Source organism: Cervus canadensis, chromosome 32 (assembly GCF_019320065.1).
Source record: "Cervus canadensis isolate Bull #8, Minnesota chromosome 32, ASM1932006v1, whole genome shotgun sequence".
NCBI lineage: Eukaryota > Metazoa > Chordata > Mammalia > Artiodactyla > Cervidae > Cervus > Cervus canadensis.
Window position 1 is genome coordinate 30,603,844 of NC_057417.1, and position 27,018 is coordinate 30,630,861.

The 27,018-nt window shown below is 51.1% G+C and overlaps 1 pseudogene; it reads right to left on the reverse strand.

Moving 5' to 3' along the window:
* LOC122432893 overlaps nt 1-23,991 on the reverse strand; it is a 40,055-nt pseudogene extending 16,064 nt beyond the window's left edge.
* Nucleotides 23,992-27,018: the final 3,027 nt, after the last annotated feature.

Genomic DNA, 27,018 nt, shown 5'->3' on the forward strand with positions numbered 1-27,018 from the left:
ATTATCAGGATCCTCACTGCTATATAAGGTGACTGCTCGGCAGCAGGATGCCAAGGGGCCTTCCTTCTTTGTTGTTCAGTCGCTCAGTCGTGTCTGACTGTTTGCCACCTCATGGACTGCAGCACGCCAGGTGATGGGAGTCTATCACCAACTCCCGGAGCTTGCTCAGACTCATATCTATCGAGTCGGTAATGCCATCCAACCACCTCAGCTTCTCTCGTCCCCTTTTCCTCCCGCCTTCGATCTTCCCAGTATCACGGTCTTTTCCAATGAGTCGGCTCTAAGCATCAGGTGGCCAAAGTATTGGAGCTTTAGCATCCGTCCTTCCAATGAATATTCAGGACTGATTTCCTTTAGGATGGACTGGTTTTATCTTGCTGTCCAGGGGACTCTCAAGAGTCTTCTCCAGCCCCAAACTCAAAAGCATCAATTCTTCCTTCTTTACTACCTCACAAAGCAGGCTTGGGACAGTCATGGTCCCACGGATATGGGGTTGGAACCCCCTCAGATGAATCCTCTATGTGGTTGACTGAGAGGAAAAAGGTGGAAAAGGATGCTTCTTCCCCCTGCCCTCTTTCCACCAAAACCCCAAAGAGTAGCCGTCATGGGGTAGAGACATTGGGCTTGATATTTCCAAGTTGCATGTGGTCAAGGTTTGGTCTCTGAGGAGCAGTGAGGCGAGCATGTGGCTGGTGGGGCAGAGCCCACGTGCGTCACAGGCGGGGACACTGCATACAGGCAGAGTCATTCTGTCCCTTGTTCTGCCCCTCCCGCCAGAGCCTGCCTGGCCCCCAGGGAGCGGAGCTGTCCCCAGCAGCCCCGGGCTTTTACCTGGACCTGAGGTGCCCAATACAACCCTTGGACTAAGCAAGGTGCAGTCTGCCTGCCCAGAGACAGCTGTGTCAGATACAGGCGATGTCAGCCCCGGCCTCCCTGATCACAGGACTACGGCCGGGGAGCCCTGAGGCCTGATCTGTCCCACCTAGTTCTGTGAAATTGGGCATGTGACTTCTACACCTTCTCCAGGCTTTCCTAAGTTTCCCACCCATCAAAGGTGGGGTAGGAGAAGGAGCTAGACTCAGAGGTTCTTTCTGGCTCAGGTATTCATCAGTTCTGTGACCAAGTTCCCATAAGTCAGTTTAGCTCAATGGTGCAGGAGGCCAAAGCTAATGGTGCTGGCAGATTTGAGAGTGGTGTTGGAATCCCGCTAACACCGCTGGCTACAGAGCAAGCTGCAGGAAGTTAGGGACTCTGTTCTGTCCACCTGCATATCCCTAAGCCTGGAACCATGCCTGGCACACAGGAGGTGCTCCGTCGGTGTTGGAGGCACATGCAACCTGGAACTTCCCCGGGCTTCCAGACACCCCAGGCCAGCGGAGAAGCTGCGCCTGCCTGGGCCCCCACGAGACCTGGCCAGGCAGGCGACCCACTCAGGGCTGCTTGGTGGCCCGCGCTGAGCCTGATGCAAAGCCAGTGCCCTTCCCACATCGCCCTGGCTGTCACGTCGGGGTGCAGGCTGGTTGGGCAGCTGTCGAGGGACACCTCCCACCCTCAGCCTTGCCCTTCCAATCCCGACAGGATTCTGCAGGGCCAGGAAGTGGCGCAGACACAGGCCCTGTGAGTCAGGGCCGGGCATTCGCTCAGTCTGAGTCAACCCCAACTCACCTGCCAGCTCAGGGCCAGAGCTCGCAGTGTGGGTGGGCTGGGCTTGGGCACTTCACCCCCAGAGCTCGCTGTACACGTACCATGGTGCTCTGGTCCAATCCAGGATCTTGATTCAGGTCGTCTCCTTTTATTCTTAGAAATCTGGGGCCCATGCAGTCCTAAGAAAAGTTCTCCTGTTCACTGAACACCACTCTGTCTGAACTGAGTTCTCACGCACGCTAATCTTAGTCCTCTGGCTTTATCAGCCCCAATTTTTCTGAAGAGGAAACAGAGGCTCTCAGCATCTTGACCCAACTGGTCCACAGCTGAACTGGAATTCACATGTTGACACCCACCTTCCTGGGACAAGGCTGAGGGAGAAGACCCTACCTTGGTGTGTCCGATCTTGTATTCATTGACATCCAGGTTGATGGACCCCTGAAGCAGCTCTGAGGCCTTCTTGCTTATGAACCCCTGAGGAATCACACCGGGGTTCAGCGCTTGGTACCTGTTGGGAGAGACAATGACAGTCCCCATCACCCCCAAGCTGGCAGCCCAGAAAGTCTGCCTGCACGGTCACCATCCATCCGTGAGATGGCCTTTGAGTCAGGTGTTAGACTTGATTTGCAGAGGCCCATGGCAGGCAGAAGGAGGGGGCTTACAGGAAGACACCAAATCTTTCCTTCCTGATTTTTCCTCCAGGCATGGCAGAACCAGTCCTTTTCCTGACCTGCCAGCAGCCCCTTTAGTCGTTCCTCAGTTAGGGACTTCAGAGGGCTTGGACAGGATGACCTCTACTGACCCTTCCTGCTCCATCATCTGTGACCATGTGTTCTAGCAGTTAGGGAGGGGGGTCAAAGTAAAAGAACCCCTAAGATGGAGGTCTCAGTTTGGGCTCCCCAGAAACAGAACTTGAGACCAGGATTCAAGTGCAAGTAGTTTATCTGAGAGGTGGCAGAGTTGGGGAGTGGGGCAGGGAAGCCAGCAAAAAGCATGTTATCGAGTCAGTTATCATCACAGGCATCTGGGGCTTCATGCTACTGGGGGACCCTGGTGTGCGGGACCCACTCCCCCTAGCTCACAAGAGCCTCTGTGCGTCTCTTACCAACCCCGCATACAGTGATGTCACATTAGTAGCTTGAAATTACCACATGGTGGGAGTATTTATACCATGGAAATCAGTAGATACCACAAATCAGGGCTTTTTTTTTTTTTCTTTTAAATTTTAACTTGGAGCCCCGTTGTTAAACATTTACCAACACACAGCTGTCTGACAGCCAGTATAGAAGATGCCTCAGAGTTAGCCCATCACCAGGGTTGGGGAGCTGAAGTATTTCTATGCCAACTGTCCTTAGTCCTATCGGTTGAGGGCTGCTGCTGGACCGGGGTGGGGGTCGTTAATTGCTGATCATTTCAGCCTGCCAAGAGCAAAGCAGACTTTTGCAGCCAGAGAGAGCCCACAGGCAAAGAAGCGCAGGTGCTGGCCTCCAAAAGTCGCGTCATTGTGTACAGAAGTGGTGACAATGAGACAGTGTCCATCAGGTGCCCACAGTGCCTCTCCAATGGGACTGTGTTTGTCAAGAGCCAACCGCGGACACCGAGAACTGTGCTTGAGGTATCAGGAAGACTGCCGCTCACCTCTGTGTGAACTCTGGGTACCGCAGCCTGTTTGGGAAGCCCTTCCCACAAATCCGGAGGCCTTCCAAGATTCCGTTGCAAGCCAGCTGGTGCACGATCAGGTGGGCGTCCTTCACGCCTGCCAAGAGGGAGGAACAGGACAGGGAGTTACTACCCTGGGGTATCCGAGGCCACTGCTTGTCCCTCAAGGACGCTGACCTGCATATCCATGTCCTCATCTCCTCTTGTCACTGCCCAGGCGGGGTTCCAGATCCCCCACAATTCAGCCAAGGACCAAAGGCACTCCTGAGTGTGACTCTGGCTAGACCAGCCCACTCTGCTGTACAAAGTAGCAGCTAGAACGTGATCTTCGGATGATCCATTGTTGGAGGTTCTTTCAATGCCCGGTTCTGCCCCAGTCAACCTGTGATTACAAGTGGACTTAATGTGGAGCGAACCCCAACTTCACACATCCTGAAAGCTTCCAACTGGGAGGCATGTTCCTATGAGGTACCTGATTGCTTAAACTCATGGGGGATGATACAGCAGACAAAATGGAGGGAGGTGCCGTGCAGGGTGGTCATCAGCTTGTTCCACTGCTCCTGGGGTTGGAGGGAAAGGAAGCATTAGCTCGGTGGTGGTGTGGCAGGACACCTGTGCTCAGGAGAGGTATTTGTTTAGAGTTTAATTAATTTAACTATGACTACAATTCAGTTCTCTGGTCACACCAGCCACTTCTCAGGTACACACGAGCTATGCGTGGTTGGTGGCTATCGTACCGGACAGCGTATTGGGCAGTGGCAGCCGTATTGGACAGAAGAGAACATTCCACCACTGCAGAAAGTTCTGTTAGATAGCAATGCTCTCAGAGGTCCAGGGACTTGCCCAGAGTGACAGGTTTTACAAGAAGAGGGATCCTCTGAATTCAGTGCCGGCTCACTGTAGAATCTTGCTTCTAGAAGGAATCGTAATGCCTGTATGGACAAATCCCTCCCTATTTTAAACCTCCCTACTGAACCCTCCTCTTCCAGTTGGGATACGGTGGGGTGGCCTACTCTGCCTTAGGAAAGCTAGATCCTTGTGAAGTACTGAAATCATTCTATGTGCAACATCTCCCCCATTGGCTGCATTTCTGCACTTTGAAACATGTTTCCAGTAATGCCCAAACTTTGTGGAAGTTGTGACCAGCCCAGAAGACCCACTGGCACAAGACCTGAGGCATTGATATTTCCACTTGTTATGTTGGCCAAGTCCCATCATCCCCTGGGTTTTCAGTCTGAAACAGTGCAGTTGGACTGGACCATCTCTAAGGGACTTTCCTGCCCTGCGGTCTGTGGTTCTGTGCCCTCTGCAGAAGGAAACGGACCCCTTGAATGAAAGAGGCGACCAAAGGCATAGAAATGGACTCCAGAGGAACTGCATGTTGGTGGCAAGCACATCTTCGAGCCCAGGAATATTTGCAGTTCTTGTCCCTCTGAGTGGTGGCCCTGTTGGGTGTTCCCCTGGGGCTGGCCACAGGACCTCAGCAGGGTAGGAGGCAGGGCTGGGCTTGACATTTGGCTCAGACAGGAGAGCGGGAAGCAGAAAATAAGCACAGTGCATTTGGGTGTCCGCTCCTCCGAAGCAATATTGCTCTCCTTAGAGGTGGTATGGGCCCCGTGATTGTGTCGGCTGATGGAAGCTCCCAGGATGCTTCTGCATCTCTTTATTGCACTGGCATCCATAGACGATCTCAAGCAACTTGTTATTTATTCATTCATTCAACAATAGTTGAATACGAGAGTTTGGTTTTCTTCTTTCTTCTCCTGGTCACTAAAGGGCGTCAGCACAGAGAGACTGGACACATGAGGGGGCAGCCATGCCCGGAGCCTCCTCTTCCTTGAAGAGAAGGGCCAGGATCCCCAGGCTCGACTTTTGGAACGAGCCCACCACTGACTCGTTCAGGGGGTCTTTGTTCTTCTCTATCCAGCCCGTGATGTTGTAACCCTCCTGGAGGGGAGCAGATGCCATTGGTTACATTTCAGCCCCAGGGCCACCTTTCAGACCTCACAGCCAGATCCCCGGCCCCGTCTCCCAGGGCTCCAGTTCTCGTCCTGATGACTTGCCTGGAGTCCTGTGATGTCCCAGAAGCCCCACGTCTTGGGCATTTGCAGAGTGCCTGTGTAGGGCACCCTATCTCTGAGCTGTGCCCACATACAAGGACTCCCCAGTTACTCTCTGCCAGGTGTGACCTTCTCTTGCATGTCTGGCTTTGCTGGTCACCCTGAGCCTCCCTGACTCATCCTTCTACCCAGGATGGCTGATCTTACTTCAGGCTCAGCAATTGGCCTTGACCCGTGGAATCCCATGCCACGTGAAGAACTCCCTACAAGAGCATCTGTTCTCTCCTTGCTGGGAAGCTGAGAAGCACAGCTCCCTCCCCCACCACCACATTGCCTGGTGGGAGCGGGGCTCCATCCATCCAGCGCCATGGGCCCAAGTCATTGGCCACACACTACTGTCTGGTTCCCATTTTTCCAGGTGGCCCCAGCTGGAGAGGCAAAGAGGAAGGCATCTTTCAGCTCTTCCCCCTGAGCACGGAGAATCTAGGGATGCAAATGAGAAGCCAGCACCTTTGGGCTCTCCTTCTGCTATGTGGTGTACGACGTTCGTCACCTCCAGGCCCCATCTTAGAGCCTTCTTGGAAGTGCACAGGCCCCCCCTTGACTTGGGATGTCCCATTGCTACAAACACGGAGCCCTCTTCATTTCATCTTAGGGGGTGAAGTGGAGCACTGCACTTCAGCCCCAAGTCCGCTCTGGGCAGTGGCACAGTCCCTTTGGCCAGTAACGGGCATCATCATGGTTGTGGAGATCATAAAAGCTCAGCTCTGATGCCCAGTCAAACAGCAGCTTTCCTGACAGCTCGGTCCTAAGCCCGTCGTTTCCCCAAAGCTAAACCCACAGAGGTTCAACAAATGCCGTGGTAACCGGAGGCACTGGCATTGACCGCAACACTGCTTGCCTCCCGCGTCAATTATTCAAATACACCTGAGTCCTGGCTGCACTTAACTTCCCTCTTCCCCTAGGACTAGGTTTGTCATGAGTGCAAAAGCCACTCTATCAACGTCACCTTGCTAGTTCAGGGGCCATGAACTGTCAGCGGGATGAGTCAATCAACTGGGGAATAATTGATTGGGCTGATGGATTTTTTTCCTTCTTTTTGCAAGTGTTATTTATTTATTTATTTATTTACTTTGGCCATGCTGCGAGGCACGTGGGATCTTAGTTCCTCAACCAGGGATTGAACTGATGCCCCCTGCAAAGGAAGTTCAGTTCAGTTCAGTCACTCAGTCATGTCTGATTCTTTGTGACCCCATGGACTGCAGCATGCCAGGCCTCCCTGTCCATCACCATCTCCCGGAGTTTACTCAAACTCATGCCCATTGAGGTGGTGATGCCATCCAACCATCTCATCCTCTGTCGTCCCCTTCTCCTCCTGCCTTCAATCTTTCCCAGCATCAAGGTCTTTTCAAAATTGGAGTTTCAGCTTCAACATCAGTCCTTCCAATGAATATTCAAGACTGATTTCCTTTAGGATGGACTGGTTGGATCTCCTTGCAGTCCAAGGGACTCTCAAGAGTCTTCTCCAACACCACAGTTCAAAAGCATCAATTATTCAGTGCTCAGCTTTCTTTATAGTCCAGTTCTCACATCTGTACATGACTACTGGAAAAACCATAGCCTTGACTAGATGGACCTTTGTTGGCAAAGTAATGTCTCTGCTTTTTAATATGCTGTCTAGGTTGGTCATAATTTTTCTTCCAGGGAGTAGGCGTCTTTTAATTTCATGGCTGCAATCACCATCTGCAGTGATTTTGGAGCCCCAAAAAATAAAGTCTGCCACTGTTTCCCCATCTATTTGCCATGAAGTGATGGGACTGGATGCCATGATCTTAGTTTTCTGAATGTTGACCTTTAAGCCAACTTTTTCACTCTCCTCTTTCACTTTCATCAAGAAGCTCTTTAGTTCTTCTTCACTTTCAGCCATAAGGGTAGTGTCATCTGCACATCTTAGTGATATTTCTCCTGGCAATCTTGATTCCAGCTTGTGCTTCCTCCAGCCTAGTGTTTCTCATGATGTACTCTGCATATGAGTTAAATAAGCACAGTGACAATATACAGCCTTGATGTACTCCTTTCCCAATTTGGAACCAGTCTGTTGTTCCATGTCCAGTTCTAACTATTGCTTCCTGACCTGCATACAGGTTTCTCAAGAGGCAAGTCAGGTGGTCTGGTATTCCCATCTCTTTCAGAACTTTCCACAGTTTATTGGAAGGGCAGAGTCCTAATCCTCTGCAAGTGTTACCATTTCTGGCCAAGATCAAACAATACATATTCTTTTTTTATTTTCTTTTCCAGTTAAAAAATTTATTTTGCTGAAGTATAGTTGATTTACAATGTTGTGTTTTTTCTGCTGTACGGCAGAGTGATTAGTTACACGTATGTAGACATATTCTTTTTCATGTTCTTTTCCACTATGGTTTATCACAGGATATTGACGATAGTTCCCTGTGCTCTACATTAGGACCTTGTTGTTATCCACTCTATATAAAATAGTTTGCATCTACTAATCTTATATATTCTCCAGTGAGGGCCATTTGCTAAAACATTCCCTATGGTGTGATTACACGGGAGGCTATTAGACGGTTAAAACCTGACTCTGCCTTTCATAGGATGGATGACCATGGACAAGTAACTTCATTTTTTGGTGCCTCAGCGTTCCCATCTATGAAATGGTTATAATAAATTACCCCCTGCACACAGGAGCTTATGATGATCCAGTGAGTGAAGGCCTAATACAGCCGAGCTAACAGTGGCCATTGCAGTGGATGTTGTGCTGTTTTAGAGAGGGAGCTTGAGGTCAGGTAAACCAGAGCCGTCAGCTGTGTTGCTGATTCCCCCAAAAGCACTGGTCCCTGTGAAATCCCCTCCTGAGACGTGCCCCACTCAGGGTCCCGACCTCTCTCCAAGCCCCTCCTTCGAGAAGCGGGGTCCCTTTTCCAGGAGGTCGATGCAGACCTACAGGTCAAGGCCAAAGTCTATGAAGACTCATTGAATGCCCTCCCTCTTGTACTCCTTCTGCTCCAGCGTGAACATGTGGTGGTGGAAGAACTGCTGCAGCTTCTCCTTGGTGAAGCTGATGCACAGCTGCTCGAAGCTGCTGAACTGTGGGGTGAAGATAGAAAGAGGGGGTCAGCCCATATGCAGACAGAGCTGACCCCGGGAGGGGCGGAGGGCTGGGTCGCCAGCAGAGCTAAAGCTGGCCAGTGTGTGGCACGGCCGCAGATGCCTTAACACCAACTACCCAGTCGGTGCTCCCAGGCCCCGTGAGAAGTGCCTCTCGGCCCCCCTCCCCGTGAAGGCTCGGAGCACCTCGACCACAGGGCCTGCCTGAGCCTCCCACTGCTGCTGCAGCACCCAAAACTCAAACTCCAGCCTCATGCGGTGCATGAGCACCAACGTGGAAAGAATCATTTCCTTTCTAGGCAGAGAAATCCTTTGAGATGCTTTGTGGGTCTGACTACCCCCCACCCCGTGTGCCTTTGGATAGGTCTCTCTGTCTAGTTTTTCTCATCCTCATCTGGAGGATGAAGGGGTTTGAGGGATTTGCAAGCCTTTTTTATTCATTTTTTAAAAACCAGATACTGCTTTCTCTTCATGAAAGCCTACACGGAAGGGTCTTACAAAAAACAGGTCAGAGGAGAGGGGCCGTTGTGATCACAGAGCCACCTGCATCGAGCGTGTACATGTGTCAGACGCTGGCTAAGCTGCATCTGCAAGAATGATTGGTGACCCCATTAAAGATGGGGACCTGGGGGTGCACGATGGCGTGAAAGTGGCGGGGCTGGGAGTCTAGCCCTGTTTGTCTACTGCACATGCCCCACTGTTGGCGCAGGCATTTTCCTCCCTTCCCAGCCCCACCTGGCTGGCCATCAGCAGCTGCCCAGGACTCCAGGCAGTACAGTTTGAGACTCTGCTAAGGCCCTTTCCACCTATGGAATTAAATGGTTCTATTGTAGACAGCAGCCAAATTAGCCTCCTAGATCCTGAGAGAAATTGAAAGTGAAAGTCGCTGGGTCACGTCTGACTCTTTGCAACCCCATGGACTATACAGACCATGGAATTCTCCAGGTCAGAATACTGGAGTGGGTAGCCTTTCCCTTCTCCAGGGGATCTTCCCAACCCAGGGATCGAACCCAGGTCTCCCGCATTGCAAGCGTATTCTTTACCAGCTGATCTACCAGGGAAGCCCAAGAATACTGGAGTGTGTAGCTGTTCCCTTCTCCAGGCGATCTTCCTGACCCAGGAATGGAACTGGGGTCTCCTGCATCGCCGGTGAATTCTTTACCAGCTGAACCACTAGGGAAGCCTGATAGAAATGCAGCTAAATTATTTTTTTTAAACCCCAGCTGTGGCTAACAGAAGTCCTGGAATGATAGGAGAGCAGAGCTGGAGTGCACCTTAGCGGTCATCACCTCCAGCCGGCTCATTTTAGAGTTGAGACAGCTGAGGCTCAGAGAGGGATAGCCACTGTCCAAAGGCCACACAGCTGGTTGGTGGCCAACCCGAGTCCAGAACCAGGTCTCCTGACTCCTAATCACGAAGGTCAAATCTTCCTGACCCACAGCACCCATCTTGTGATGAGGCCTGAGTCTCATTTGTCTGGGCAAGAAACGGGGACCACCAGTGCTGTGCTGATAAATCAGCTCTCTCTCTCAAAAAAAAGCTCCTGGTTTGTAGTGTTGGCCAGTCTCCATGGTGTAAATGCACCATGAACATGTTATCTACAGGGTTTTGACCAGCTCTCAAGAATTCTTGAAAATTCCCCCAATCAGCTCTGGTGAGCCGGGACAGGCTGGCTCCAGCCAGCGCACCACTCATTCTGTCTGTTGTGACTTGGCGCCAATACATGAAAGATGGGACATTCTGGAGGCCAGAAGCCGGAGAGCCAGAAGCAGACTGAGACTGGCCAGTCCCAGGTCGAAGGTGAGAAGCGAGAGAACCTTGATGAAAAGGCTCTTATCAAAGGAGGGTGGCTATGCCAAAGTGAGGCCAGACACGCCTCCAAGATCTTGAAGCCAGCGATGTCCAGCACCCCAGTGAAGAACTGCCTCTGCATCTTGGTGTCCAAGATCTTGTTGATCCTGACCACCAGCCACTTGAACATCTTGTCATACACAGCCTTGCCCAGGGCCCCGAGGGATTTCTGGCACTGCTCCACGTTCTGGCCCTTCTGCACCAGCTCATTACCTCCTTTGACCCACAGCCTGGTGATGCCCTTCTGGAGCTCCCTGAAGTTGAGACCCATGAGGTGGGCAACTTTGTCGGCCACTGAGCAGGGACAGATAAAGCAGGAGAGAACCCGCCCTGGAGAACCCCAGGCCCCGTCTGTTGTATTTAGAGAAGGGGTTGTGGGGAGAGAGGAGGAGACCCCCCCTGCCATGTTGCCATCGAGAAAACAGGGGTCTGAAGCTGTGCCATAGATATACAATGGAATACTATGCAGCCATGAAAAAGAACGAAATTTCACCATCTGCATCAGTGTGGCAGGACTGGAAGGTCATTATGGTCAGTGCAATAAGTCAGACAGCTAAAGACCACTTGTATGTGGAATCTAATATAACAAACTAGTGACTATAACCTAAAAGAAGCAGACTCACAGATACAGAGAACAAACTGGTGGCTACCACTGTGGAGAGGGAAGCGGGGAGGGGCAGGATGGAGTAGAGGAATAAGAGGTACAAACTATTAGGTAGAAAATAAGCTACAAGGATCTGTTGTACAGCACGGGGAATATAGCCAATATTTTATAATAACTATAAATGGAGTATAACCTATGTTGTACACTTGTAACATAATATTGTACATCAACTATACTTTGATTTTAAAAATTTAGAAATATTGGGGAAGAAAAGAAAACAGAAGTCTGATAAAGGTTTCTGTACTCGTTCGCTCCAGGTCAAGCGGCAAAGTGATATAGAAACCACAATTATGTCTCTTACTCTGTCGTGCCTTTTCGTGGCTCTCAGCATCTGGTATTAAAGGAACATCCTTGGTTTACCGGGTGTCTCTGACATGCGCAGGAAGCCCTGGAGAGCCCCAAGCCCCCCTGCCCCCGCTGCTGGCCGCCCGCTCCCCGCACAGCCCCCGCCCCACGCCTGCCCTCTGTGGTGTCCACCTTGGCCTGCCGCTCTCTGGGTTTCTGCCTGAGCTTCACGTTCCCAAAGTGCGTGATGCCCCCCAGTCAGCTTATACACGTTGGTCTTCTCAGCGCTGAAACCCAGCATATCAAAGGCTTCCTGCAAGGCCACCGGGGGAAGAACACCAAGGAGCTCCTGGCTTCCTGTTTCTTGGAGTGGAGGTCACCATCAGGGGGCACCAATGGGCCATGGCGGCTCGGTCTGGACGCTGGAGGTCAGACAGACCCTGACCGGAGTGAGTCTTTGCTCCCAGGAGCCCAGGCCAGATGCTCTGCAAGGTAGTCCTTGTATTCATTTAACCTTCCGGCCTCAGTGTAGTCTCTGCAAAATGGGGCCTGTAGGTGGTCATAAAGATAGACCAGAGTGATAGGAACAAATGGGAAGTAGTGTTATAATCCCCACCATTATTGTACAGGCTCCTTGCTAGGTCCTGAGAGAAGGGGAAGGCGAAGATGCATCAGGATTTGATTCTTTTGTCAAAAAAAGAGAGAGTTACACAGCATTCTAACGGAAGTCCCAGGTGCTCAGCATCACAGAGGAGGAGAGAGAGGTGCCTTGGGAACTGGAGGGACTAGAGGGTGATGTCTCGCTGGGCTGGGGAGGAGGAGGAGTTATGTGGAGTAGACCACCCCGCAAGTCCCTGTCGAGTAACAGCTCAACTCTGCAGAGAGAAACTCTGCTCACTACGACAGGCTTGGGGAAAATGCCGGCTGCAACCCCAGAAATCTCCACGGGACAATCCAGGCTGCTGCCTGGCAACTCTGCGTGTGGCCTCCGGCCCCACCCCTCCCAGTTCAGATGGCAGGGCCTACAGGCCGCAGAGTTGCCCCGTCTTTCGCCGGCCATGCCCGCCCACCCGCGTCTGTGATCTGCAGCTCCTCCCCGTCGTGCATGTTACCCACCACGGTGACGCCCTGTCTCACCCAGGGGCACTTCTTCGGGTTGGGGACCAGCAGCAGCCTTTCTGCAAGAAAGCAGGTTAGCGGGCTGGTGACGCGTGGTTTCCTTCTTTTTTGGTTTTTTAAAAAGATTTTTTTTGACGTGGACCAGTTTTCAGTCCTTTGTTGAATTTGTCACAATATTGCTTCTGTTTTATGTTTTGTCTTTTTGGCCCTGAGGCATACAGGATCTTAGCTCCCTGACCACAGGGATCGAACTCACACCCCCTGCGTTGGGAGGCGAAGTCTTAACCACTGGAATGCCAGAGAAGTCCCTTCTTTTTCATTTTTAAGCTCTATCTCTAAATGCCTCCCCGTGCCATGTATGATGGTGTTATCGTGGTGGTTACAGAGCTGAATACAACGTGCTCCGTGCCCCTTGAGGTCACCTGGACTTAGGGAGGGACTTGAATGAGGCACGTAAGGAACTCTGGAGTCACAGGAGGGTCTCAGGAATGGCTGTGCCCTTTGTCACTTGGCCCAGGACCTGGCACCTAGTAGACAATTAGTAGATGTTTCTGGAATAAATGAATGCACATCTTTCTATTCTCTCTCCTGTAAAAAGCAGGTCATGCTCAAAGGCAGAAGTAAACCAAAGATTGCAGCAGGTAGTAATAATCACTTGCATATAATATGCCTGGGATGTTGTCACTTTTACAAAGAAACACACTCACTTCTATTTTTCTTCAAATATGTGCCCCTCTTGTTCTGTCTTTTTCACTTCTGGAAGAGACATGGATGCAAGAAATACTGTCCTTTCCTTTTCTCTCTACTGTTGAGAGAAACTATAGCCTGAGAAGGAACATAAATGGTGCCTGCCACTCTGCTCCAGGGTCAGGAAGGCAGTAGGGCTTGGTGGGGAGTGTGGTAGACAGGAGAACTTGAGCTCCATCCAGAGGGCCCACTAACACTCAACTTCCCTGACACATGCCGCATGCCTCTCTCTCTCTGGACCTTAGCTTCTGAGCAGGTCTGCCATGGACAGTTGAGCAGGTTGTTGGCTGCACCAGGGCATCCAGCTGAGGGCATGAATGCAGTCCGCTTGCTGAACTGTGCCCAGGGTGGACTGTGTCCACATGCAGTGGTCCTGGGCTGACCTCTCTGCTGCTGTCTGAGCAAGACACGGAAGGCGTGCACGCATGCCCAGTTGCTCAGTCGTGTCTGACTCTTTGCGACCCTGTGGACTGTAGCCTGTCAGGCTCCTCTGTCCATGGGATTTTCCAGGCAAACATACTGGAGTGGGCTGGCCATTTGCTTTTCCAGGGGATCTTCCCAACCCAGGGATCGAACCTATGTTTTCTGCCTCTCCTGAATTGGCAGGCAGATTCTTCACCACTGAGTCACTTGGGAAACCCAGACAAGGAGTCAGGGGAGGAGGCAGGTGGATCTAAAGCCCTGCACCCCAGGTCCATGTCTCAACCATGGCATCTCAAAGCCCCATCTGTGAAATGGGCCAGCAATGGTGTGAAGCCTCATAGGCTATTGTGAAGGTGGGTGTGAATCGAGCTTTGAGAAACTTCCCTGTAACTTCACATAATTCTCAACTAAAGAGATTTGTGTAGAACCACAGAACCCCTCCACGCACAGGAAATTCTTTCATTATTGGAAATAGTGGAACATCAGTTAAGGGATAATGAGAGAGATGTGAAGATCTTTACCGACAAGCTCAGGCTTCCTGTTGGAGAGAATCTGGTAGAAAATGTGGTAGCTCCTCTCGGCTGCTTGCCGTGAGATGACACGAGAGTTCTCCAAGAGATCCGGGAAAGAAGAAGCCAACGTGCCCGTGAGTTCAGCCCATTCTCCCTGGAGTGCAGGGCTCCCCTCCGCATAGAGCCCAGTGCCATGTCCAGGCATGGGCCCTCTTCCCTGTCCCCCAGACCCATGGCCGGGGCAGGGGGCTGGCTCCTGAGGGAGGGGGCCCGGGAGTAGGGCTGACCTCCCGCGTGTGAGCCAGGCTCTGCTCAGCCGGGCCCCGTGCTTGAGTCCCTCTGCTGCTATGTGGAAATTCTCAGTACGTTTGGAACAAGGGGCCCATGCTTTCACTGTGCGCTGTACCCCATAATGGTAGCTGGTCCTGCCCCCCAAGAACCCTCTGAAAGGCCTGACTCACAGCTCTCGATGTCCACTCCCGCCAACTTGCCCGTAGCTCCGAAGTGGATCCAGATGAACTTGCCCGGGGCAGGGAGGGTCATGAGGGAGCACGTGTGGCACTCCAGACCAAGCTTGTCACCTGGTCACTCACTGGCTGCGGTCGCTCATTGACCGCCCCACCATGCCGCGTCCCCCACCCCCGAATTCTAAGGGTACTGAAGGAAGGTGACTGGGCCAGAGGTGGCTGTATGTGGAGTTCTGGATTTCCCACTCGGACAGGCAGAGAACGACGTGGGTAGGTCTTGGAGCTAAACCTATGGTCTGGGGGTAGCCTGCAGCTTTGGGGCATCTTATGGAGCAGAGGAGTGCCCTGCTAGGACCCTCTGGAATTCCACCCTAGGCAGGCGTACTGGGAATTATCAGTCCTGAATATTCATTGGAAAGACTGATGCTGAAGCTGAAACTCCAATACTTTGGCCACCTGATGAAAAGAACTGACTCATGAGAACAGACCCTGATCCTGGGAAAGATTGAAGATGGGAGGAGCAGGGGACGACAGAGGATGAGATTGTTGGATGGCATCACTGACTCAACGGGTATGAGTTTGAGTAAGCTCCGGGGGTTGGCAATGGACAGGGTGGGAGGCCTGGCATGCTGCAGTCCATGGGGTCGCAGAGTCAGACACGACTGAGCGACTGAACTGACAGACACATAGAGGGCGCTGTTCCAAGTCTCCTTAAAGAGAGACACCGAATCAGCCAAGGACAAACTCTCCTGGAAATCGGAGTCTCAACGTCTCCATCACCTTTTGCCCTCACCTCCTCCCCGCCCAGCCCTCTTCTCCAGGCAGTGAGAGGCCCTGCTGACCCCAGCAGGAGATACGGGGTCAGCAGGGAAAGGCAGGGCACCACTGAGCTCCGTCCATGACCCAGCTCCCGCCAGACAGGCTTCAGGGCCACCAGGGCCCTGGGGACAGCGCCTCTCCCGCATCCCGCTGCCGTGGGGCCCCTGGGTGGGGGTGGGGGGATCAGCCTCCAGCCGCTGCGATCTCTGGGTTCCTGTTCTGACTTCTTAGTCCTTCCATCACCTTGTGCCCACTTCTCTGCACTCAAGGCCCCTGGATTTAAATACTGAATTGGACTCTTTTTGTTTGTTTTTTAAAAGCATTATTTATTATAAACCATTTTGTTTTTATTTATTAATATTTTTTGGCCGGGCTGCACGACTTGTGGGCGGGGGGGTCTTAGCTCCCCAACCAGGGATTGATCCTGTGTCCCCTGGGTTGGCAGTGTGGAGTCTTAACCACTGGACCGCCAGGGAAGTTCCTGACTGATAACAATCTCTGGGAAGGAGATGCTGGGACTTGTGTCATCCCACTGGTGAGTGTCAGTCAGCCCTGACTTCCTCCCTTGGGACGGGGTGATAAAAGCCTTTCCCACCACCCTGGGGTCACCCCTGCCACCGTCACACTGATGAAGCTGGAGGAGGTGTTGTTTCTCGTGGTCTTGGCGTTCCTGAATGCTTCTAGTACAGGGTTTGCCTGGATGACTTGCTCCTCCAGGGACCCCTGACCCAGAGAGAAACACAAGGTGGGCTGGCCTGTCGGCTGCTGCCTGGGCACCCAGGGCTTTCAAATGACAGTGGTGTATGTGCCAGGAGCCCAGGAGAGGCACGGCCTTGGGGAGGCGGGGAGAGAAGGACTGAGGGGACGTGGGAGGAGGGCCACCATCTGAGGACTGTCCCCCTGCAGCCCCTGCCATCGGAGCCCCCCTGCCAGACGACAGGCCTTGATTCTTAGCTGCTGTTTCTTTCCTTTGCTCTTGGTGGAGAGACTCCTATGTGAACCTTAAAACCATTCCCTGGGCATCCCTGGTGCTCCTCCAAAGTCTTCCTTTCCTCTCTGTTGGCTTTTTACAGTTGCCGCTGGCCCAGCTAGTGCTCCCTGGGCCCTGGGGCTCCCAGGCCTGCAGAAGCAGCTTAGCCAGGAGCTGGCAGTCCCTTCTCTCCCCTGCCAAGCACACGGGGCTCTGGCACGGCACTTCTAGGGGCAGATGTGGCCTGGGGCATCAGAGTCTGTCCAGTCGGTCAGTCACATCCGGATCTGCAGCCATCTTCTCCTCACGGGACTCCACCCAAGTCGCTTATCTCCAAGCGACCATCTCCTCATCTGTAAAGTGGCCCTAACCCAGAGAGCAGCTGTGAGGGTCACAGGGCTCTGCTGTGTGGACCCAGAGACCCCAAGTGTCCCCAGACGGCCCTCCCTTCCCATCCGAGGACTGTTTGCCAGTTCCTCCGCTGTTGCCAAAGTACAAGACGACTTTCTTCGTGTTCTCAGTCTTGCCGGCACCAGATTCTCCCCTGCAGATGGAGAGCAGGAGCAGACAAGTGAAGGGCAGAGTGGGGAGTGGCTGCAGAGAGGCAAAGAGATGCAAGGTCCAGGCTGGGCGTCTTCACATCCCAGCCATCCGGGCAGACAGGGTGGGGCGGGAGGGGACTTGGGCCCAGAAACCCCTCACCCCAACTCCGTTGAGCAGATGCAGCCTTACCCTGCTAGGCCCACTTGTTCGCAGCCTGCAGATTTCCATACAAAGTCCCCCCAATTAATTCTAAGAAGGCTTAATTACATGTGTAAGACACAGACCTAATTACATGTCTATAGACTGGGAGGCAGAAGGGACACTTAAGTGATTAGCGTAGACTGGATTTCACACTCTGTAGGGAGGAAAGTCAACAGGAAGATGTAATTAGAAAACACTTAGAAACTCAACATTTGGCATCACCCTAGCCATGCCGCCTGCATCTCCCTGCATCCCGCCCAGCTTGGAGCGTAGCTGCAGTGGCCAGCGGACGAAGAAGAGCTAGGATCCCGTGGGGTCTGAGGCGACAGGCCTGCCACTGCAGTCCACATCCTTGCCGAAGGGCCCAAGAATTTACCAGCCACTCCATTTCTACCAGCCCCATCCCAGAAAACTGCCTAGTCATAAGCAACATAAATAGTAACATTAATAAAAATCACTTTGCACTGCATGGCAAAGATGGCCCAGGGAATGGTTAAGCGTTGACTTGAGTTCTGGACATTATTTAGCTCGTTATCCCATGTTTTTGTGATGTTTAAATGAGATGGGGTGTGAGGTAGGGCTGGTACTTAGCAAGTGCACTCACCAAGCAATATTAAAAAAAAAAATCTTCAGTGGGTGATGAGGGATCAAGGTTGGGACTGGGTAGCACGGGGGTCTTATGCATTTGGAGCCCTAGCAGCAAAGGGATTTTTCTTGCCCCGCCATGACAGACCCGGCAGCCCCCTCCTATCCCCACCCCCACACACACCCATGAGCCTGTCGTGGTAGGTGCTGTACTAGATGGAGAAGGGGTGGGGTGACATCTCTGTGCATGCTTCTTGCCTTTGTACATGTTGGCCACGCGGGCCCCGTGGATGGGCAGCCACCGGTAGGGGCTGACTGTCACACAGAGCAAGGCTGAGCAGGTCTGGTGGGAGGAAAGGAAGAGGATTAGCTGGCCCTTCTCCCGACACCCTCTTCCCTCTGGACCCCGGCCCGTTGCAGAGCATCCTGGCTGGAGCATCCTGCCAGCCTGGAAAGATTCCGTGATGCTCTCTCTGAGAGCAGAATCTATGTCTGACTCTTTATCCAGTAGGCAAAACCAGGCTTCTCTTTAATATGTATCTGTTTCATTTTCTTTTGGTCTAATTATTGGGTTGGCCAAAATTTCACTAGGGTTTTTTTTTTTCTTTTTTTTTTTTTCACTAGGGTTTTTTTTTGTAACATCTTACGGGAAAACCAGAACGATCTTTTTGGCCAACCCCAGTATCTGCTTTGATAATGTAATCGTTTCTACGGACAAATATGCAGCAAAACGTCCCCCAGCTGCGAAGTGCCCGCCCCCTCCTCCCAGAAGGAAGCACTGTGTTGGTTTCTAATATCCTTTTCTCGTACTATACAAACAAACCCCAGAGATAACGTTCTTATCCCCTCACCTTGTTCTTAAAGCAAACAATTGTCTTCTAGGACACTGATTATTTTTTATTTTTTTAATGGAAAAAAATTTTTTTGAAGCACGGTTGATTTACAATGTTGTGTTCATTTCTGCTGTATGGCAAGGTGATTCAGTTATACGTGTATATTCTTTTTTCATCATCTTTTCCATTATGGTTATCACAGAATCTTGAATATAGCTACCTGTAGTGTCCAGTAGGACCATGTTGTTTCCCCCTCCTGTAGATAAAAGCTTGCATGTGCTAATCCCCGAGTCCTACTCCTTCCCCGTCCCACCCCGTACCCATCCCCTTTGGCAACTACCAGCCTGTTCTCAGTGTCTCTGGGTCTGTTTCTGTTCCGTAGACGTTCATTTCTGTCCTGTTTTAGATTTCACATACATAATACTGTTTCGTATCTTGATTTTTGGATTTATTTCATGGGGGAGGTTTTCCCTGACAGTTTAGGGAGTTCTTACTTTGTGGACTCAATCCGCCAACTGGTGGGCAATATGGATTGGTCTACTCTTAAGAAGATATTATTTTACCGTATGGCAATTTTTTCAGGAAATCATCCCATTTGAAGAAAAAAAATCAGAAAAACCAATGAAGTAGTGAAAGAAATTACTTGAGGGCAGAAAATGGCCACATCCGTGGGTCCCAAACTTCTCCTGCTGGACGTTCACACTGACCTCTCTTGCCTCCACTCTCTGCCTCTCTTCACGTCAACTCGAAAACTTTCCATTTTGGTCCAAGCCGGGTACACACCCCCAGCTTTTCCTTAGCAGAGCTGCATTATATTGCGTTTTAAAAAGGAACTTTATTAAATAGAAAGCGACCCAAAGAAAGAGGAGCAAAGAGGAGGCAGAGAGCCCAAGTGAAGATGTAAGAGGATGATGCACTGTGTCTCAGCTGGGATCCAGCCACTGAGTCGCTCTTTCCCTCCAGCCCTGTCCTGGGGGTTGGGGTGGGGCAGAGAGAGCAGACCAGAAGCGAGTCCTGTCCGTGTCTGGGCCAGAAGGAAAAGGAGAGGCCCCCACCGCCCTTGCAGGGGGGGCACGAGAGGGCGGCTGCCCTGCCGACCCCGGTATTTCAGTCAGTGGTTAACCGAGGTGTTTGGATTCAAGAGCAGACTCCTGCCCTGTCCACAGACTGCAAGCCACTCTCCACAGAGCCTGCAGTCCCTTCGCCCAGAGTCGTGGTGTGGCCAGCCTTGGGAGCAAGCGCTCAGCTGCAGAGGGGCTCTGAGCAAGCCCAGGCCCTGAGCTTGACCTTGAGCCCACACGGACATTCTCCGCCCAAGCTCAAGGCGCAGCCAGGCTGCAGACGTGGCTCTTCCCAGACTGAAATCCAGTGATGCCCCCACTAGCCTACGGGCCCAGCAAATGACCCCAAGAGTTTTCCAGAGACCCTCCAGCGCTGCCTGTAGCTCTGGTGCTGCCGAAGGTCTGAATCTGGAACTGAAGCAGCATTGAAGTAGGGCAAGGGGAAGAAGCCAGCGGCAGCTCTGTCACCAAAGCCCAGGGAAGGGAAGTCCCCTGACCTTGAAGCTGGGCCCCAGCTCACCCAGCCCTACCAGATTGCCTCTTTCCTTTCTAGTAAAGACATCTAGTTAGGCAGACACGTAAACTTCCTGATATCCCAGTCTTGAGTTTAGCCTCCAGCACCTTTGGGAAGTCTTAGGATTTCTAAGACAGTTAAGGGACTGATGGTAACTCACTGTGCTGATCCTAGCAAAGTACTTGTTGAGTGAATGAATGCTTGAATGGATGGATAGAAGGAAGGGAGAAATGAAAGATGGAAGAATGGTAGGAAAGGAAAGGTGAATGGATGGATGGAGGATGGATGGGCAGACAGGGAAAGACATTTAATGAAGCCGTGTGATATCACTGGGTGGAAATGATGTTTTGATTGGAGGGTTTGCTGGGATGGGTCAGGAGGAGCACTTGTGGATGACAGCCTCAGTAAAGGGTGTATCAGCTGCCCACAGAGATCGTACCATCACTGAGGTGCCAAAGCCTCGGGGTGGAAATTCTGATCTGTCAAAAGCATGGTCCCTCTGCCTTTGTCCCAGACATAACATGCATGGGTTGTTGGGGAGGGGATTGTGCCCTCCCTGTCAGGAGAGGAGCCGAAGAACTGAAGCCACCCCCTCCTCCCCACCCTGGCCCTGGCACTCATATAGATCCTCATGTTGATGTAGCATTGACGCAGATTGTCCAGGACGCTGGCCTCGTTCAGGAAAGTCACATCAGCCATGTCACTGGCTTGGTAGAATTTGGAAGGGTTCATCTTTCTTCACGATGAGCGTCTGGGAGTCAAAACACAGCACACGCATGAGGACACAGTATGGTCTCACCACCACGGCGGCATCGGGCAGAGTACCACCCGCTCTCTGGCGTCGTGCAAAACACTGGATCAGTGGGTCCAACTCCTGGTGCAGCCCTGTCCCATTGAGTTTGGACAGGGAGGAACATCCACGGCCCTCTGAGCTCTAGGTGCCTCCCCTCTGAAGTAGGGATGACAGTGGCTTCCTTGGCTGGCTGCTGGGAGGATTACATGAACTGAAGTGGCATCAAGTAAAAAGACCTTGATGTTCCCTCCCTATGTTCAGAGTACCTCCAACCAGTGCTTCTCTTTCAGCCAAGTCCATTCTGGTAGCTGAACTTGCTCATTGATCCCAGGGACCCTGTGCAGAGATGCGACTCTTGGCCCTCTGCCTTGAGAATTAGCAGTGGTTTCTAAATAGCAATGAACTTTTCCATTAAAAAGTGTCATTCCCCCTGCTCCCACTAAACCACCTTGAAGGATAAAATTGAAAGCAAGCTAGCAAACAAGACCAAAAAGAAAAAAAGACAACAATGATGAACAGTAGATATTTTAGGGTAAAAATAATACAACCAATTCCCCCACTCTGCACCCCAGCTTTTCCTCTGTAAATGAAAACTAGCACCAGCTCTTGTGGCAGCATCTGGGACCAGAGCTCAAGGCATGTGATCGAGAAAACAAATATCTTTCTGCTGCCTGAAGCCTGAGATGTGAGGCTCAAACACCTACTGGGATTTCTGGGACTTTTAATAATTTATGAGTTCAACAGGCAAATAATTTGAAATCTTGACGGCTCTGAAAAATCCACCCAGTAATGGTCACCACGCCCACAGTAAATCCAGCTAGGTTTCATTCAGGGTCCATTTCTTGTAATTTCCTGATCTCTGGGCCTCACCCACAGGCAAACACTTGTCTTTCAGCCCCAGCAGAGAAATAGAATTCTGCGCCTTTATCATTAAGAGCCAGACGAGTCGGTCTTTTCCGTCCCAAACCCTGCCGTATGCGTGTCTACTGCAGACGCTCCCAGAAGTTGTGTTGTCTTTAAATTGTACCCAAACTGGGGCCTCTGGCGCTTCGCTCTCATCATCCATCATTCCTGGCAACACTGCAGTGCCCTGCCCTTCTGAGAAGGATGCTTCTCCCGCAAGTTAATCTTGACTTTCATATTCAAAACCACTGGACCCCAGTGGCAGCCTCCTTTTTCCTGTGGCCACTCCTCTCAAAGAGGGGCGAGGCACAGAGTAAAGCTTAGATATTGCCAAGTTCTGATCATGGAAGGTCTCTGTGCCCTTATTCCTGAAATTACCCAAGGGCTGATCACATGCACCACCCCCACCCCCACCCCCCGCAGCCCACGTGGAAGATGAGGAGACACTGTAGAAGGGGCATGGACGTTGGAGCCAGACACAGTAAGCTTTGGGGTTTTGTTTTTCCAAATTTGTCAGATTTATTTTTTTTAACTTCTAATTTTATATTGGAGTATAGCCAATTAACAATATTGTGATAGCTTCAAGTGGACAGCAAAAGGACTCAGCCATACATATACACCTATCCATTCTTCCCTAAACTCCCCTCCCATCCGGGCCACCACGTAACATTGAGCAGAGTTCCCTGTGCTGTATAGTAGGACCTACCTTGTTGGCCATCCATTTTAACTATAGCAGAGTGTACATGCAGACCCCAAACTCCCTATCTTTTCCCCCTACTCTCGCACCTGGCAACCCTAAGTTTGTTCTCTGTGAGTCCAGATGCAGCAAGCCTTGAATCTGAATTCATCATTCACTGTCTTTGTGGCTGTAGGCAAGTTCCCTAAAATCTCTTTAATCTTCTGCAAAATAGGGTTCATTCATCCTACTACCATAAGGTTATTAAAAGGATTAAGCAAAATATCCAGTGCCTCCCCGGGAGTCTGCCCCAGGTGAGGGGTCTCCTAAACCAGATTTTCTAGCCACTCTCTGAAGTCCGTCCTTGTAGCTGGACACAGTGTGGATCAACAGAGAGGGCTGTGCTAGTAAACCAGCTATACGGGGGGGAAAAAAAATCCATGATTTGTAGCTTTTGTCAATTCCACCATGGCTGACACCAGGACGCCAAAGGTTTAACGACCACCTGCAAAGCCCCTGAATGTTTAGGGTTGGATCCTTTCAAGCCAGGATAAGGCAGCCCCAGCTCAGCACCACCACGCAGCAAGGGGCTCGGTGCCACTGTCTGTAGCTCATGACACTGGAGAGCTCAGCGGGGTTGCCCAGGGCATTCCAGGTCCTGTCTCACAGTCCTCACGCCATCGTGGGCACATCACACAATTCCTGATGGATGGGATGCTCCTTCTCACCCTTAGAAAATTGATTCCACATGAGAGCTGTCTGGGGCTTTAAAGATAAGTAACTCTCATGATGGGCTTCCTAGGTGGCTCAAGTGGTAAAAAGTCTGCCTGCCAATGCAGGAGCTGCAGGGGATGCAAGTTTGATCTCTGGGCCAGGAAGATCCCCTGGAGGAGGACATGGCAACCCACTTCCGTATTCTTGCCTGGAGAATCCCACGGACAGAGGAGCCTGGCAGGCTGCAGTCCATAGGGTCGCAAGGAGTCAGTCGGATATGCCTGAAACAACTGAGCGCGCGCACATGCAACTCTCGTTATGATCTCTTCCACACATTCACTGTTTTACAGAGCATACAAAGTACTTCCATGTCCTATCACATTCGAATCTCTACTGTAAGAAAACCAAAGGTCAGAGAGGGTAAGTGTTTTGCTCAGGGCCCCACAGGCTGAGTGTCATTGAGTCTGCACTTGAACCCAGCACAGGGGACTCAGAGGCATCTGCTCTTCTTACCACTCTGCCTCTTGAATCCTGGGGTTTCAGCACTCCTAAAGCTGTTTCATCCTGGGGATCATTTCCCACCCACCTGGTTGGTGATCGTCTTCACGGTGACTTGGTCACCCTGTTCAGACTGGTTCTCCCCAGCAACAAAGCCCCCCTTCTCATTCTTTTTTTTTTTTTTCCCTTCTCATTCTTGACCCCGCCGGACCTCTTGATGTCATAGGGCTTGTTCATGGCTTCGATCCTCCCCTTATCGGGAGGTGCCAGGAAGGGCATCTGGTCCACATTAGCCCCGCATTCACCTTTGTATGCACCGGGCATCGTGGCTCAGCTGAGGGAGGAGCAGAAAGGAACCACTGGTGGGAGCCAGGGCTTCCCTGGGTGCTAGAGGAAAAAGAGAGGATGGTTTACAAAACTGTTGTACAGGCTGGGGCTGCTTCTCACGTCACTTTCATTGTCTTGGTGCTATTAGGTCTTAATAACCAAGAATAATGGCTTCCCAGGTGGTGCTAGTGGTAAAGAATCTACCTGCCAATGCAGGAGATGCAAGAGGCGAGGATTCGATCCCTGGCTCTGGAAGAACCCCTGGAGTAGGAAGTGGCCACCCACTCCAGTAGTCTTGCTGGGAAAATCCCATGAACAGAGGGGCCTGGTGGGCTACAGTCCACTGGGTTGCAAAGAGTCCAACACGATTGAGTGACTAAGCACACACATACCACTGAGAATAACAAATAGACTGATAACTCCTCAGAGTTGTGTACCCCCAGCCACCGCACAACGCTTCTGCGTCTGTGGTCCCATATGCCCCCACACTAAGGCTGTGAGGTAGGGATCAGGGATTTAATGTTATGGAGGAGAAGATGATGACCAAGAGAGATTAAAGCATGGACTTTTAACCAAGAAATGGGATGAGAAAACAATTACCATTTGGTTTTCATTTTCCCGTAAGGTCTGAGCAGAGGCCACAAGCCACCACAGTCCTGCTCTGCTGTGGCCTGTCCCCAACAGAAATCACAGCTATTCTCCTTTCACAGTAGCATGGCTGCAGGCATCTCTAAGCATGACTTACACTCATCTCAACTTTGAAATGATGGTCTCATGAGAACCTCAGGTAGAAGTTATTTAAATCTACTAACAGTAAAGTCTACTTTGAAATGCTATATCACAAACTGATTTTTAAAAATATTTTGATAACTGAATTTTAATACCCCTGGTTTCCTTTGTGACCCTACAGAGTTTATTTTGTGCATTTAAAAACACTAACCTGAGCAGAGGTCTGCAGGCTTTACCAGATGCTAAGTGAGTCCCTGGTGCTGAATAATTGTCCCGGCTCAGTGATTATCTCTCTTAAGATGAGGCCAGCCCGGAGTCGAGGCTGGGCCTCTTGGTTTCCAAATGCAGACAGTCTCTGAGGAAGGCAGAGGACTGGGGACTTTCAGTAGCAGAGAGAAGTCAGGGGCATCCCAGTCTGTCTTGAGGGTGAAGGACCTCCCTGGAGGTTTGGGGAGCAGGTGGTTCTGAGCCCCTTTGCCAGCAGCGCTGTTCCCAAGCCAAGGGGACAGCCTTCACCTTTAAGCTGGAGATGGAGGCTCTCACAATGGTGTTCCTGGACCCCTACTGCACTGAGGCGTCCTTGGGGGAGCTCCAGCATTCCCTGCCAGGTTTTCCAAAAGAGGCCGAGTTGAGATAGGAAAGTGATGGAGGCAAAGCCAGACGCTTTCTCCTCTTCTCATCTCGTTGTGGTGTCCAGGTTAGAGAGTTCTGACTGAAGCCTGGGTTCCCCAACCCTTAAGCTGGTCCATTCCACAGAAAATGAGGATGAGAGAAGGGCTATCAGGGGTCCTGTGCCTTTGTGGACCACTGACCTCTTTGTCCATCTGGTGATGTCTGTGCTCTCATTGGACAAAGCTTTAAATTCAGGTGAATAAAATGAGTAAGATCACCAAGGAAACAAATGACATGGAAATGTAATGAGCACAGTATTAAATATGCATGATACGGCAGTACACGCACTTCTTTACAAAGGTATCAGATAACACGACCTAACAGTGAAGGAGGACACAGAACAGGCTCTATCTTGAAAGCAGGACTCCATCTTGGGCCGGACTGTGGACTTTGAGCTCTACGCCCAGTATCTATGGAAACAACATACCAACTGGAAAATCAGGCCCCCCCCCGGAAGCCCGTTGCCTAAAAGAATACCCTAATTATCTGTGTAGCAGAATAGAATCATACATTCTATTATGTTTATTGGGGTATGACCACAGGCCTATTGGCAATTGTCCACTGTTAACTACCTAGGCTTAAGGCATATGATCACGGGTTAACTTTGATTGTATCTTTCTTTTTCCTTTGTTCAGACTAGTTTCAGGGAAACTTATACACTTAGGGTATATAAGGTTTTCACAAAAACTGGTCGGGGTCCTTGGCTAAGAGGAGACTCTGCCTTGGGCCCGCCGGTGTAATAAACTGCACTCCACCATCTGCACTGTCCTTCTGAGTGAGTTTGTTTCCCGGAATGTGTGGCTACAACCACAGCAGGTTTAGTAACTTTTGTTTTAAAGCAGCCATGAGAATTAACAATCTTTTGAGCTCTCTGCAAATAACTGTGATATAATATGAAAATAGTGGTGATTTCTATTGCTGACAAAGTCACAGGTACTGCTAACACGACTGTGATTTGTCACCTCTGTTAAAAAGGGGGAGGAAATGATACGTTTCAGGTAAAGGTAGTGAACATCAGGATGCTGTTGTTTTCCTACTGAAGACCCCCATCTCTGGTGGGGAGCATGGGGCTGGGAGGTCCCCAGTAGCTTTGGACAGTCTTCGTCCAGCATCTAGGAGACCAGGCTCTCAGCTCTGCCACAGTCACCCTGGGCAGCTCAGTGGCCTCGCTGGGCGTCCCCCCACCCCCTTTCTGGAAGATATGCTGTCTCGACATAAACTTCCTTTTGTCATTTGCTTTCCCTGGCAGCACGATCGCACTGCCTTTCTGCGGTCTCATTTTAGTGGTTCTGATTGACATAGATGGAAGTCACCAGGGAGACGAGACCAAAATCCACATGAAAAGAAAATGCGAGTACCCGCAAGGTCAGATTTTTAAAAATGCATTCGATTTGTCTTGAAAACAGAACAACTACTCCTGTCTCTGTGCTGGGTTCCTTTTCAATTGTCCTAATTGGGGAGGAGAGGCCAGAAATTCTCCTTTATTCCAATTAAGTTGCTTGTATTTTTTTTTTTTATGGTGGTTTTGCCACAAACCACAGGCTAAGGTGTGCTGGCCGTTGTCCTGGCCTGGTGTCCTGGGGCACAGATCCCCGGGACCAGGAACCCTGAGGGCCGTGCAGG